This window comes from Mobula birostris, chromosome 3, assembly GCF_030028105.1.
Source record: "Mobula birostris isolate sMobBir1 chromosome 3, sMobBir1.hap1, whole genome shotgun sequence".
Classification (NCBI taxonomy): domain Eukaryota; kingdom Metazoa; phylum Chordata; class Chondrichthyes; order Myliobatiformes; family Myliobatidae; genus Mobula; species Mobula birostris.
In genome coordinates this window covers 202,935,714-202,952,557 of record NC_092372.1, presented here as the reverse complement: position 1 = coordinate 202,952,557, position 16,844 = coordinate 202,935,714, and the positions used below count along the sequence as shown (strand labels likewise).

General features: G+C 40.1%; 1 pseudogene; it reads left to right on the top strand.

Annotated features, from left to right (window-relative positions):
* Positions 1-2,644: 2,644 nt before the first annotated feature.
* LOC140195729 (cold shock domain-containing protein E1-like) lies at positions 2,645-5,823 on the top strand (annotated as a pseudogene).
* Positions 5,824-16,844: the final 11,021 nt, after the last annotated feature.

Below are 16,844 nucleotides of genomic sequence, written 5' to 3'. Positions count from 1 at the left end.
ACCCAGAACATTTGCTTCAGAAATCCCGGAGTAGTCCTCCACTCTTCTCCCCATTCTCCTTCTTTCCCATCTCTTATTAGTCCAAGTGTAGAATCTGGGAATAGGGTGTTTCGAAATACATCAATACAATATGATCTAATTATCTCTTATTGATTGGTCGCAGTTTGATCTGTCCCAAGCCTACACATGCTGATGGAGATTAGCAGAATGCGACCGCTCGAAATAGAGCTGCCCTGCCCTTTTGCTGCGGTTGGTGTCGCTGCTGTGAACATCGTGAAGCGCTGCTGAGGCTGGCCGTGCGCATGCGTCGTGGTGTCGTGTCGCGGTTTCCATGGAAGCTGGAATCAGGTGTGGAAAGTGGGGCCTGTTGACGAGTGAGCAATTTTAAACATATATGAGCAACTTTAAACAAATATAACCCTGACCTTTGCATCTGTTCTGTAAGTCAGCGCATTTTAAGTCCACTTAGTCAAAAAAAAGAGCCGCTTTAATGCAGCGTTTGGGCTAATTTGAGGGCACAAACAGACAAACTGACAAACAGATAAACAGAATGAGAACTTTAGTAATGTATAGATGTGCACAATTAATCTGCTAGAGTGAGCCGAAGAGGTATCAAAATTAAGAAACAATGTAAAGTTTATCGATGTAATCAGTGGGTTTTCAGAAATTGCTTAATGTATCTTTTTTTGTAATGCATTTATGTAGAAATATGTGGTTGTTGTCCGTCGTGTCCAACGATGACAGGGGACCTGTGTGGTAGAGGTTTTTAAACTGGCAAAGCCACTACACTGGGCATTTCCTCTCTGTCAACCTCAGAAGTCCAGCTCCAGTGGTACAGACAAGCGTCACAAACTCTGTTCTTCCTTGGTTGCACTGGATGACTATGACATCTTCTATGCCTTGTCAGGTCCTTCACTCTCCACAAAGTGCTGCAAAACCAACTTCCCGGCCGTTGGATCTCACTATTGATTTCATCCACCCAGTCCGCCGAAGCTGACTTGTCATGTTAGGACAAGCATGTCCTTATCTCACCAGGGTATGAGGCCCGCCAGCTATCCTCACCTGGTTTAGCCCGCATGTTGAAGTGGTGTACCAGGGTGTGGCCACTGTTGCATGCAAACCACCACTTGGAGCCATAGGTCAGAGCTGAGTGTCCACTGGGGATGAAAGGTGAGTGATCTGTCCAGGAATGGATATGACAAGCACCTTCACTGGAGGTGCTATCCCTCCCTGGACACTCTGTACGCTCTGTAAAATAAAATAAAAATAAGTATATCAACCAAACTTGTATCCATCTGCCAAGTTTTACTTGCAGAACTAAACACTTGGATATTTATTTATTCAGACCTAACTCAATGTATATTTAAAGCAAGTAGTGAGATTACAAATAATGTTTTACCATAAAGGTTCCCATTTTACAATTAAATTAACTTAATTAGCTCTGTGTCTACCTTCTGCCTCTCACCTCACCTCCACCTTCTTTTTCTCTCACTGAGTGCGCCTTTTCCTGTACCATATTGCCTACTGTATAATATAGCACTACTTTATGTTGTAGTAAAACATAGTATTGAGCATGCGCTATTAGGCGCGTATTGATCTGTATGTGTGTGTTCAGTTCGGTTTTAGTTAGTAAAGAACCCTGTTGATTTAGCTCCTGTCTCCAGCATTTTTATTAATGATATTGTTGTGTAAACCAGCCACATACACAACAAATTGTTGGCGAGGTTAATGAACCTACATCGTATCGGAATGCCGCGTCACAAGTGATAACGACACTTGGAAGGAGAGAGCAAGGTACGAGTCCGAAAGGAAGTGGCAGACACAGTTGGAACGCAACACGTCCAGCCGAGACCACAGCTGGCGCTGACCTCAGGGGCTGAGGGTCTGTCTGCCCCAGAAGGGAGATAAAAAAAAAGCAGTGACACATGCATCTAGCCAGAGTACGCTTGCAACGCTAGCAAAAAAAAGAGGCCACGTGAATCAAAAAGAAAACAAGGGACCGAGGCTAAATTCACATAACAAAGATAAATTAACATAACAAGGATGGCGTTAATTGGAACCATTACAGCATTTGATATTGGCATTGAAGACTGGGCAATTTATATTGAAAGGATAGAGTTATATTGTGATGCTAACGATGTTAATGAAGAAAAGAAAGCCAGCGTCTTACTTAGGTTACATCCACACTATGCCGGATAATTTTGAAAACAAAGCTTTTTCTCTTCGTTTTGATCTTCCGTCCACACTGAAACTGCATTTTTAGCCGCCGAAAATGGAGATTTTCAGAAACGATCTCCAGAGTGAATAAATCTGAAAATGCCTAATATCCGTTGCAGTGTGTACGGGGTAACCGGAGTTTTTCAAAACCGCTGTGATGACGTGCCACAACAGATGGCGGCAGCCCGGCATTTCATTGTTTTATTATTACTATTATTACTTTATTGTTGCCAAACAGTTGATACTAGAGCGTACAGTCATCACAGTGATATTTGATTCTGCACTTTGCAGAACCTAACTATTTCAGAACAGACAGCAATGAGACTGAAGCCAGAAGAGTTAGAAACGTACTCACCAAATACTTTGACCCTTAGCTTACTAAATAAATAAGTATACTCACTTTGCCCTGTTTTCTGTCCTTGCTTGTATGAAGGTAAGGACAGAAAGTACCCTCCGCCACCACCAGTTTAAATTCCATACGGAATATTTTGGAGGATCAAGAACCAGGAACCAAGGTGGTTTACCTATTTATGCAAGTACTTCTCTGACAATAGATGTGTAACAGCCTAATGTAAAATTGTATGAAAATACAAGATAACACTGATGCATACATGTTTTTATACATTTAACAAGGTGCTTTATTAATGCAACAGAGTTAGTCAGTTTTTCAATGATCGTCATCAGCCAGGTCATACTGTCCGTGATCTCCCTGTCGGTTACCTCCATATGCTCCAGATTTGTTTTTTTTTAGTTTTAAGTCCTCCTGTGTGAGAGCCAAGAGCAATTCCTTTTAACTTTTTTTACTCCATAACTGGACAAATGCGCACTAAGTATACCGCTTCCTCTTCGCTTTTTTTCTGTGTGTCCTGCGCATGCCTAGTAGAAGGAAATTTGCCCAAATATCCGTCTAATGTGGAGAGAGATATTTTGAAAAATGTTTAGTGCCTGTCGTTTTTACTTGAAACCGGCATTTTCAAAATTATCCGGCGTAGTATGGGCGTAGCACAAGTCTATGTCCACACTAGACCAGATAATTTTGAAAACACTGGTTTCGTGTAAAAAAAATAGGCGTCCATACCAGGCATTTTTGAAAATACCTCAGTCCACATTAAAGTGGGTATTTGGGCGAATCTCCTCCTACTGGGCATGCTCAGGACACACAGAAAACAAGCGAAGAGGGAACAGTATACTTGGTGCACGTTTGTCCAGTTACAGACCAGAAAAACTTAAAAGGAAATTGCCAGATGAAAAACTTGGTGCGCGTTTGTCCAGTTACAGACCAGAAAAAGTTAAAAGGAAATTGCCAGATGAAAAACTTGGTGCGTGTTTGTCCAGTTACAGACTAGAAAAACTTAAATGGAAATTGCCAAATGAAAGACTTGGTGCTCGTTTGTCCAGAAACGTTTCCTACGGCCATAGTCTCTTCACTGATGAAAGGGATGAAGGCTACAACTAAATGCAATAAGACTTGTTACTGGGCAAAAGTGAAATTTGCTGTTACCTCATTTGTTTGCCTTTACGTTTGCCATGTTTTGTGTATTATTTTGCTGTATTTAACATGTGCAATAAAACCAGTTACTGGGCAAAAGTGACAATTGCATCTACTGAATGTTTGCACAAGCACAAAGCACCTTGTTAAATGTATAAAACATGTCTGCATCAGTGTTATCTTGTATTTCCATACAATGTTACATTAGGCTGTTACACATCTATTGTCAGATATTGTTGTGATGTTGGAGGTTGTGTTCAAGAAAACAATGAAATACCGTGCTGCCACCATTTGTTCCAGCACATCATGACAGCGTTTTTAAAATTAGGCGGTTACCCCGTACACACTACAACGGCCAACTGGCGTTTTCAGATTTAAACAGTGGAGTGCTTTAGAAAAGCTCCTTTTTCGGGGGAGGAAACGCCGTTTCAGTGTGGACGAAGGGTCAAAACGAAGAGAAAAAGCTTCGGTTACGCATTTATCCGGTCTAGTGTGGACGTGGCTTTAGTGTAATGGGCGCAAAAACATATGGCCTGCTACGGAGTTTCTTAACCCCTGAAAAGCCAGCTGACAAAACATTCAAGCAAATAGTAGACACTCTCCAACAGCATTTAAACCCCAAACTACTGGTCATGGCTGAAAGATTCAAATTCCATAAACGGAATCAGAGCAAAAGTGAAAGCATTTCTGAATATTGTGCTGAATTATCAGAACATTGTCAGTTTGGAGCTGGTGTATCAGAAGCACCGAGGGACAGGTTAGTGTCTGGCATGCACTGTGAAACCACACAGAAGAAGCTCCTGTGTGAAAAAGACCTTACATTCGAGAAAATGCTAAACTTCTCAATATCATTAGAAACAGCCACATGAGGTGCATCCGATATACAACAAAAATCTATGGAATTCGCCACTTATAAGATGTCACTGAACAGAAATGAAGGAAAGAACTGCTACTGTTGTGGGAACAGGTCACATGAACCTGATGATTGTAGGTTTAAAGACAAAGAATGCAGAAGCTGTGGCAAACAGGGCCACACTGGCAGAGTATGCAAAGCTAGTCAACAGCAGAAAAAGGACAAAATATAGAGAAACAAAGAACCCCAGAAAGGAAAACACAATGATGTGCACAAAATGGAAGAACAAATGGAAAAGAATTATATTAAAGAGAAGAAAGCAGCAGTGAAGGAATTTGAAGATAAAAAGATTGAGTTAGAAGAAAAGAAAAAGATGATTGAGAATGAGAGGTGAACAATGGAACTCACAGGAGATTCTATGGAGGTAAAGTCAATAATGACCAGGAAACTAAAGAGGAGACCTAATGACCCTGTTCCAATCACAGACAAAAGCCTGCACCTGCGCAGTTAAATTGCTTGTTAACAGATGAACAGATAATGGAAGATCTGCAAACTCTCAATAAGCTTAAATCTCTGAAAAGACAAGCATCTCCGTCTTCTCCTGAGCATCTTCCCAGCACTCCTGCTGAATCACCAGCACAAGGATATGAAATCTATCCAACAGTCTATAGGGGAAAGTGTTGAGGCCATTGCGCAGTGTCAATCCACAGCAGGCAGGGTACCAGGGACTTGTTGAGATTACGGAGGAAGGGACTATGGAAGGTGAACTGTATCCTTTTGGCATAATCAGTTTGGCAAACAAAACAGATTGTCTTCAGAAGGGAGAAACTATCAAGTTCTAGCTGTGCACTGTGGCTCAAACAGGATAAAAGTTGGCTTACAATACCACACCTTTGCAAAAACACACCGTGGACTGTGTGAAAGACCAGTTTGGATTCATTAACTATGAAGTTGGTGATGGTAAAAAGCTACTTTTCTGTGTGAAGGAGGTGATAGATGGTGTGGAGTTGCAGCCTGAAGATGAAGTTGAATTTTCTGTCATCTTAAATCAGCATACAGGAAAGTGTAGTGCCTGCAATATATTCTGTGTCAGTGAAGGTCCCAGGCTCCACATCCTGATCGTTTAGTACATCGTCTGAAGAGCATCACCTTGGATGACACAAGTGCTCCAAAATTAGTTGTACTTCGCCAGCTAAAGGGACCTGATAACACCAAGGGATTTACTGTGGAAAGGAAAATTCGTCAAGCTGGAGTGATAGTTTGATTTCTTTTCTTCACCAGAGACTTGTTATAATAATAATAATTATTATTATGTTACTTTGTTATAATTTGATATTATTAAGTTACTAAGTAAACAATTGGTAGGCATTTGTATCTTCAGGGTACACATATTTGTTTAGCGTAGTGCCCCCAGTAAAACAAAAGTTGATACATTATTAAAATAAAAGGGGAGTGTACCATATAGCTTACTGTATAATATAGGATTACTTTATGTTGTAGTAATACATCATATTGAGCATGCAGTATTAGGCGCGTATTGATCTGTATGTGCGTGTTCAGTTCAGTTTTAGTTAGTAAAGAACACTGCTGATTTAGCTCCTGTCTCAACGTTTTTATTAATGATATTGTTGTGTAAACCGGCCACATACACAACACTTCCCATTGATGCATTGCTGCAGTACTATTTAGGATAAAGTAAAAGGAAGTGGAGAATCAAGCACAAGTTGGTTTTATAGTAGAAAACATGTGAACCATTTATATTCTGCATAAAGGTACTTTGTACAACCCATCTTAAGGCAGGAGATAACAATCCAATTGCACAAGTGTTGAATGCTGTAAAGAAAGAACAAAAAAAAAACATACTTTGATTTCAGAAACCAGCTCAGAAATATGTCACACACTGACTGACTTGGTAGTGTTGCTGAAAGCTAAAGAGTGCTTATGTAGTAAGGAAGGTGGAAGAAATATTCAACTCATGGCTGGCACAGATAACATGAAAGTGGAGGAAAAGCTGAGTGATTATAAATGATCTATCATTGTAACTATGAAGCTATTTCAGATACTTCAGATTGTTCACTGACAGACAGGTTTATGACTAGTCTTAAGATTAAAGAGATTCAGTCTAAATAGATCCTAAAAGTCTCACATTTATGTTGACTTTAGTTTCGCTAGAGGTGGTAACCAAAAATGTCAGGAATTTTGTCCTACGCCCGCCACAAAATAAAATAGACTAGGTGACTCTTCAATGGACTACGAAAAGTCTCACAAGCTAATTTATTGTTGGAATATTTGGAATAGACATTAAGTGTAGTGTTTGCCAGCAATGCCCGGGCAAGCATCAAAGGAGTCCAGAGAAAATCACGTCTTTTAAACTATAGTGTTGGAGGGGGGAATGAACTCTAAATCTTTTGAACTAAGAAGTAAGGGTTTTATGCTGACTTGACTCCTATACTCACACACAGATCAAAATGCCTGACCTGATGATTATAGGATTTTTCCCACTGTATGAGGTTAATTAGAAGATCAAATACTCAGAAGTCACTGAATAGCACTATAAGACCATAAGACCTTACGACATAAAAGAATAAGGCCACCTGGCCCATTCAGTCTGCTCCACCATTCCTTCATGACTGATTTATTATTCCTCTCAATCCCATTCTCTTGCCTTCTTCCTCTGATGCCCTTTACTGATCAAGGACCTATCATCATCATCATTCATCATTATGTGTTCTGTCGTATGACACGGGCGATCATCGTCTTCCATCTGTCTTTATCTAAGAAGTTGTCATCAGCTCTTCAAAACTTTTGCCTGTCCATCCCTTGATGTAACTCATGAATACCATGCGCTGTTGACCACAACGTTTTCGTCCATCAACTTTTTCCGTCACTGCAAGATGTTCGAGCTTCTCTTTCCTCAGTATATGTCCCAGCAATTCCAGATGCCATTTCCTGATTGATGATATAATCTCTCTTCTTAACCTATCAACCTCTGCTTTAAATATGCCCGCTGGCTTGGGTCATGTTCGGACTTACAAACATTGGAGCACTTTCAGGTAAAACTCATCAGATTTCTAAATAATGGACCCAGGAGTATTTATGTTAACAAATAGAAGAATATCAAGCTGCAGTGTGAAAAAAAGTGAAAATTCAGCAGATTATGAGAAATAGAGAAAACAAATTGAAAATGTTCTGCAGTATGCAGAAGAGGTGGGAACAGTTGCATAAGGTTATAATGAAAATAACTAGCTGGGGATATGAAAGCTAATATCAAAACTCTTTTGTAAATATATTAAATGCAAGCATGTGGTAAGGAGGAATTAAAGATGAATATTGTTGTTTAAAACTGCTGAATATAAAAAGGCTTTTTTCACAGCAAAGGCAAATAACAAAATGTTAGCAGTGCTAGAGAACCGAAAAGTAAGTAGAGCAAATTAACCAAAATAATATAGGTAAAAAAAAAAGGATAATGGAGGTCATCAAATCTCCAGTGTCTGATGGTTTACAACACAATGTATTAAAGAAACTGGTGAAGGAATCATATATGCATTAGTCATTATTCTTCAAAGCTCTTTAGATTCAACCAATGCACCTTCTATTCAAAAATTGTGAATGACACTCTTGCTTAAGAGGGTGGTAACAGAAAATCAGGAAAGTACTGTCCTGTCAGTTTTACATCAGTCACTGGATGTTGCTGGAATCAATCAGAGGCAGGATGGCTGAGCTGTTAGATGATAGCTGATTAAAGAGAGTTTACATGAATTTGTGAAAGATAGGTCAGACTTTGCTAATCAGGTCAGATTACGTGAGGTGGTCACTAGTTCAATCACTCCATGAGATGCTGAATTCAGGTCATGTCTGTCCTTGCAAGTAGACCCAACAGAATAGAATTATAGAGTATGATGGAGAGAAACAGGCCCTTTGGTCCATCTAATTTGTGCTGATCTGTAACTATGCCTAGTCCCATTGACACACACCTGGACCATAACCTCCAGACCCTTCCCATCTATGTGCTTATCCAAACTGCTCTTAAATGTTGCAATCAAACCCACATCCACCAGTTCCACTGGCAGCTCATTCCACTCTCACACCACCTTCCAAGTGAAGAAGTCCCCCCTCAGTTTCACCTTAAATATTTAATCTTTCTTCCTTAACCTATGACTTCTAGTTTGTGTTTCACTGAACCTCAAAGGAGGTTGCTTGTTTGCATTTACCCTATCTATACCCTTCGTGTTGGGCACGTGGCCAAGTGGTTAAGGCGTTCGTCTAGTGATCTCAAGGTTGCTAGTTCAAGCCTCAGCTGTGGCAGTGTGTTTGTGCCCTTGAGCAAGGCACTTAATCACACATTGCTTTAGTCTGTGCAAGGAGTGGCACTCCACACAGACTTCCAATCTGCGCCTTGTAAGGCATGAAAATGCTCGACGCAGACCTCTCATCACCTGAGTCGACGTTCCCTCTCCCTACCCTTCATAATTCTGTGTACCTCTATCAATTCTGTACCCATTCAATGATGCTTCAAGAAATAAAGTCCTAACCTTTCCCTTTAAATCCAGAATCTTCATATTATTTTCATGTTCAAGAGGGTTCTTCCTGATTTATCAATGTAAAATTATCACCAAAATAGGTTATTTAGCCATTACCAGTTTGTACATTTCAAACAAATACTTAATTGGCTGTAACAGTGTTGTGGGATGACCTAAGGGTTGTGAGAGGTGATATATGAATTCAGATTGTTCTTCTTAGAGCCAATTTTCATGAAATTACATGTAACTTTAAATTTAATGATGGGGCGAGGAAAGCTTCGACCACAAATAGCTTTCTGTCTCCAGTCTCCAACCCTCTGAGGCTATGTAGGATACCATCAGATCCATTTTATGTCTTCAGTGCATCTTTATCTCATTCTCAGAAGAACACTGCTAAATTGGCAAATGATAAATTGGGAAAAAAAGAGAAAATCTGCCGATACTGGAAATCAAAGTGATACTCGTATGATGCTGAAGGATGTCAGCAGGCTAGGCAGCATCTATGGAAAAGAATAAACAGTCGACGTTTCAGGCCGAGACCCCTCATCTGTCCTGATGAGGAGTCTTGGCCCAAAGCCTCAGCTGTTTATTCTTTTCCATAAATCCTGTCTGGCCTGCTGAGTTCCTCCTAAATTTTGTGTGTATTAAATGATGAATTGGTTTATTACTGTCATATGCACTGTGGTAGAATCTTTGATTTGCATGCTGTCCTTATAGATCATTTCATAACATCATAAACACAAGAACATCTGGAGGTGCTGTGATTTTTAAGCAACGCACACAAAACGCTGAAGGAACTCAGCAGGTGCGGCAGCATCTAGGGGTCTTGGCCCGAGACGTCGACCATCTATTCACTTTCATTGATGCTACCTGATCTGCTGTGTTCCTCCAGCATTTTGTGTGTGTTGATTTCATAACATCCATGAACTGAGGTAGTACAAGGGAAAACATTAACATGACTCCGCTGTGTAGACATGCAGAAGCTGACAACTTCAAAACGACCTTGAAGGTAAACTGAAGACATGAAAATATATAATTGCTCTGGGAATGCCCTGGGAAATAGAGATAGGGTACAATAAAACTGGGTCCTCTAGAGTTTTGAAGAATGAAATGTGATCTTATTGAATCTTACAAAATTCTTAGAGGCTCAAAATTATGGATACAAGGGGGATGCTTCCACTGGCTGAGGTACCTGGAAGCCAGACTTGCAGGTTCAGAATAAATGGCAGGCTATTAGGGACTGGTTGGGAAGAAATACTTTCACGCTGAGGTGGTGCATCTTTTGGATTGTCTTCGCAGGGGGTAGCACAATAGGATGCAGAAGCAGTTAGTGTAATGCTTTACACTGTGGAAGACTGGGGTTCAAATCGCCCCCACTGACTGTAAGGAGTTGGTATGTTCTCTCTGTGATTGCATGGGTGTCCTTTGGGTGCTCCAGTCTCCTCCCACATTCCAAAGAGTTACAGGTTAGGGTTAGTGAGTTGTGAACAATGCTACATTGGTGCTGGAAGCATAATACTCCCTCCAGCACTTCCTCGGACATTGACACAAACAACACATTTCACTGCTTTTTTAAAATGTTTTAATGCTCATGTGACAAATAAAGCTAATCTTCTAAAAATCAACCCTGTGGAGGATTGATTCAAAACAGATCAGTCAAAGGGCAAAGAGAAAACCTAGGGGTATTGGGGATACTTCAGGTAACTAGAGTTGAGGTAGATGATGTGCTATGTTCTGGATAAATTGCATAGCAGGCTTGAAGGGCTAAATGCGCTACACCTATGTGTTATTCTTATTTCTTGCAAACGTAGCAGACACCAGCACAGGATCAGTAAAGAATGCTTGCCTCTCCATGAATGCAGAACTATTCCCAGTGATTTGTTAAAATCTGAATACAACATATTCTCAGTCTTTTGCAATCCTTTAATATTTCACTTATTATTAATCTAAAGTGGATGATGGAGTATTGTAGTCATTACTTCCACAATTAAAAACCCAGTAAATCTCTTTAAAAGACATGCTGGTTGCTAAGCTAACTAGCTGCTGCAAATTACTGTCTTGTGGTAATTGTTGTTTGGTAATTGGTTTATTCTTTTTGCACGCACTCAGATACAGTGAAAACCTTTGGTTGCATGCCATCCAGACAGATTATTCCATGCATCAGTACATTGAGATAGTAGAAAAGAAACATAATAACAAAATATAATATTGTTTTTACAGTTACAGGGAATGTAGAGTGCTGGTAGACCAATAAGGTGCAAGGACCATGACAAGGTAGACTGAGAGATGGAGGGATCATCTTTATTGTATAAGAGGTTTGTTCAAGAGTCTTCTAACAATGAGATAGCAACTGCTGATATGTGTTCTCAAACTTTAGTATCTTCTGCTTGATGGAAGGAGGGAGAAGAGAGGAAAACCACTGGAGTGGGAAAGGTTTTAGATTATATTGGCAGCTTTCAACTGAAAATCTGAGATTGCATACGTGGCTGAGTGGTGTCACAACGACAGCTTTTCACTGTCAGCAAGGAGCTGATTATTGACTTCTGGAGGAGGAAAACAGAGGTTCATGACACATCTTATCAGGAGAAGGTCGGCAACTTTAAACACCTCAGCATTATCAAGAGTTCAGCATGTAAGTGCAATGTTGAAGAAAGCATGGCAGTGCCTCTACTTACTTAGAAGTTTGCAAAGTTCAACATGGCATCTGTAAATTTAACAGACTTTGCCCAGCATTTAGCACATCTACATTGAGTGCTGTAGCAGGAAAGCAGAATCCACCACCAAGGCCATGATCACCCATCATCATCCACCACTTGGACCTTTCTTTTGACTGCTGCCATCAGGACAAAATTTCAGGAGCTTCAGGACCCACAGGGATCATGAACCATGGGGGATAACTTCACTCACTCCACCACTGAACTGTTTCCACAACCTATGGACTCATTTTCAAGGATTCTTCACCTCATATTTTCAATTTTTATTGCTTATTTATTAATATTTTTATTTTTTTTGTACTTGCACAGTTTGCTGTCTTTTGCACATTTGTAGTTGGTCCATCCTGTTGAGTGTGGTCTTTCACTGATTCTTTTGAATTTCTTGGATTGACTGTGTATGCCTGTAAGAAAACAGGTCTACAGTTTGTATATGGTGACATATATCTACTTCGATAATAAATTTACTTTGAATTCATGGAGTGGAGGCTGGTGTTCATGATAGACTAGGCTGCATTAAATTTCTTGCTGACTTTGACAAATCAGTTCCTGTATCAAGATGCATCTGGATAGGATACTTACTATGGTACATATGCAAAAATTAGTGAGGATTACTGGGGACATGAATTTCTTCAGCCTTCTGAGGAAGAAGTGGCACTGCTGTGGTTTCTTGGCTTTAGCATCTATGTGGCTGGACCAGAACAATTTAGATGGGTGGCAGGTGAATCAGGCTGGAATTGATAGACATACAAGGGAACATAGGTTACGAGGAAGTAGGAGGGAGAATGGGATTATTGGGATTGCTCTGAGCTGGCATAAACTACATACTGTATACCTCAATTACTATATGATGTGATGAAGTCTGAAAAATATAAATAACATGTCAGAAACACCATTGTCTCTACAGATGATGGAAATCTTCATGCCCTTCAGTATGCCAACACTTCCTTGGGCACCTTAGTAAAAGTGTTTGGTACAATGTACACAAACTTAACAATGTCCACTTGCAAACTTCACTTTATAGTTAGGGTAAGTGAATATGACAAAAAAAACAAACATGTTTCAGGACTTAAGGGAATTTATCAACTGAAAATATTGTTTGTCACTTTCTCTGATATGGTCACTAGCATTAGAGATGGATAGAGCTCTTACAGATAGTGGAATCAAAGGCTATGGGGATAAGGCAGGAACTGGATACTGATTGCAGATGATCAGCCAAGATCAGTGAATGGCAGTGCTGGCTCGAAGGGCCGAATGGCCTACTCCTGCACCTATTATCTATTGTCTATTAGACCATTTTCTCTCTGGTATCTCATGATGGCATGAAGCATAGGCAGCAGCTTTTTACAGATGACTGATTGCTTGATGGAAGTAGCTGATAAGTGATGTGTTTTTCTAAAGTCCTGGGATGCTGGAAGGTGAAAGTATTCCATTTGCTTCTGCTTTCCTTGAAAATTGGAGCAAATTTTATATGGATTTATTTTGAATTTACTGCTTTTAGTTCATAAAAGACCACTTCTGTCCCTTCAAAGGCAAATCAAGTCTACATTTGATTTGTTTCAACTTGAGACCAAAACAAAGTGTGATCATAATATATAATGGTCACCAATTGGATCAAAGAATGAAATCACAAAGAAATTCTTCAGCCAGATAGTCTGAGAGCATAGAAAAGGGGAATGTTAAAAATGTTGACCATAGAGTGCTGGGATCTGATTAGTTAGGAAGCATTTAAGGGAAATTTTGATGGATATCTGAGTGTATAAGTAGTAATAGGTTACAGGACAGATTGTGAAGTGCGAATTAAGAGCTAGAAAAAGTTTGTGTGGAGTATAAATACAAAATACAAAACTTCAAACTAAATTCTCTATTTCTGAGTTAATGTGGGCAAGATGTTTACTTGCTATATTAATGCACTTGTCCTTGCCAACCTTTACTGATTATGAAACTTAAGCCACTGAAAGCAATTGCACCTGTATTTATTCAGTAGAATACCACTAGCTTCTAGCAAGATGAATCTAGAGCAGACATGGTACTCTGCCACAGCCTTGTATTTGGAGTGGGGGTAATGGACCACATCCCTTCATCATATTTGTGTTGAATTTTTGTTCAGCATGACCACATAATTTTGTGTAAGTGATCCACTGAAGTTTAGCTTTCTACATCACAAGTAAACTTATTCCATAATATTATGCCACAAAACATCAGTCTGACTCATTGAACCTGATGAAGGATCTCTACCCAAATTGCCAATTGAGAGCATCTTGACTGGCTGCATCACTGCCTGGTATGGGAACTGTATTTCCCTCAATCACAGGACTCTGCAGAGAGTGGTGCGGACAGCCCAGAGCATCTGTAGTTGTGAACTTTCCACTATTCAGGACATTTACAAAGACAGGTGTGTAAAAAGGGCCCAAAGGATCATTGGGGCCCTGAGTCACCCCAACCACAAACTGTTCCAGCTGCTACCATCTGAGGAACAGTACCGCAGCATTAAAGCCAGGATCAACAGGCTCCGGGCCACCATACTGATTAATTAATGCTGATACAATTGTATTTCTATGTTATATTGACTGTCCTGTAGTACATACTATTTATCATAAGTTACTATAAATTGTACATTTAGACAGAATTTAACATTTTTACTCATGTATATGAAGGATGTAAGTAATAAAGTCAATTCAATTGTCCATCTCATTCCTCTAGCATTTTGTGAGTTGCTCCAGATTTCCAGTATTTGCAGGCTCTTCTGTATTTCCATTCTGGCTCATTAGTCTCAGGACAGACCACAATATTGGCAGGAGGGTTAGAAGATGCCATTTCAGTGATAGATACATCCCAAAGCCAAATCAAGAAGGCATAATCACCATTAGGAAAGTACCAAGGAGATTACCAGGAATAAATGGAAACAGAGACATTACAAACTTTATATTTTTTAAAGATAATTATTCTTTATCCAGGTGTGTCTGATTTGTAGGCAAGGCCAGCTATTCCTTGTCCACTGGTGAGCCTCCCTCCTGACTACACTGCAATCTATGTGGTGAACTTACACACGTGTTCAGCACATGAGATTCTGCAGATGCTGCAAATCCAGAAAGGTTTCAGCCTGAAATGTCAACTCTCTTCTCCATAGATGCTGCTTGACCTGCTAAGCACTTCCAGCATTTTTGGATGTGTTATAAGGTAAGAAATTCCAAGATTTTGACCACTGACAAAGATGCTCAGCAGAAAAGCATTCCATACCTGGAAGGCACTGATGAGGCTCTCACTAAATTCCGTGCTGGTTTCCACCTGAGCTCAAAGAACATTTCAGGCTTCATAAAATACAAGTAACCATTGTTGGTGAGGTAATATTATTAAATATAGCTCATCTAATTCTTTGTGTTGCACTTTTAAAACAGAAAATTGAGGCAGCTGTCACAATAAGCTCATAGCTAGATTAAAGCCTTCATCTTCCTGGGGTAGTTTTTCATTGTGCATTGATGTAAATGCATCACATATGGTGGATCCTTTTAGTTCTATGTTCTGTATTTGCTATTTCTATGTCTTGTGTCAGTGCCCATGGCACCAGTGCTCCATCATGTTATTGAGCCGAGAGTGCATGTATAATGAATGCAAATGATGCAACCAGTGCTATAAATGGGAAGAATTGCCTGATTGCCCTCAGGACGCTACACAAACACATCGAAGGCTCCAGCTCGAAATCAAACCATCCTCAAAAAGACTGAATTCCCTGTTCACAAGCTTGAACTAATTGTAGCTGAATCCATAAAAAAAATGCTTTACTTGGTGCTGATGCTAAATCGCCTCTCTCGCATATGTCTCTGTGTATCTGCCAGAGTGCAGCTGATAAACTGAGTGTGAACTCACTTGTAAAATGGAGCAGCAGCAGCTCGGGCACAGCTGGATGAAGGCACTGGGGGGGGGGGGGTGGGTGAGAGTGAGTTCAGCTTGGTTTGCAGAAGTCTAAGAGGGTTTAGGAATTTACATTTTTCACACATTAGGGTGGCTTGGAATTATAGCACTGACACAAATGTCTTGAAAACCTGAGGCCTGTGGCTGCTGGGAGCTTCAAGAGATCTGGTACCAAAACATGAGTTCATACAGCAACTCTAATTTAGTGAAGTGTCCCAAGGAGCTTCACAGGAGCACATGTGCACTGTGACTATCAGCCAGGCTACTCAGACAGCTCTTCTCAAACCACTATTACCAAGAAAGTCAGGGGCAGCAGACATGAGGGCACAACTCTGTCCACAGTTTCCCCCTTACAGCCCTGTATAGGAATCGCAAAGCATTTAAATACATTCATCTCTAAGTAATCAAACTTCTATCCAGTATCGGTACTGGTATTGGTTTACTATTGTCTCATGTAGCAAGATACAGTAAAAAGCTTATCTTGTATACTGTTCATAGAGATCAAATCATTACAGTGCATTGAGCTAGAATAAGGTAAATTGATAACAATGCAGAATAAACTGTAAAAGTGCAGGTAAGTGATGAAGTTTGGTATCATAGCTAAGTAGATTTTAAGGCCAAAAGTCCATCTTACTGTGCAAGAGGTCTATTCAAGATTCTGGTGACTCTGGAATTTAAGCCATCCTTGAGCCTGATGATATGTGCTTACAGGATTTTGTATCTTCTGCCCAATAGGAGAGGGGAGAAGAGAGAATGTTTGGTGTGGGTGGTTTCTTTGATTATGCTGGCTGCTTTACTGAGGCAGCAAGAAGTGTAGACAAAGTCAATGGAGGGGAGGCTATTCTCTGTGATTTGCTAATCTATGTCTACAGCTCTGCAGTTTATTGTGGACACATGCAGAGCAGTGGCCATGCCAAGTTGTCATGCATCCATCATAAGGTTTGCAGCAGTTCAAGATGTTGGCTCATAATGATTTTCTCAAGGGAAATTAGGAAAGGACATCAACTTCTGGCCTTGCCAGAGATGGATACTTCAGTAAACAACATTGTTTTTAAAGATGTTTAAAAAAAAATCTACTGATCTCAAAATTGGCAGACTCCAGACTGCAGACTTAGGCCATGAGTGCAGTTTCCTGTAAGAAA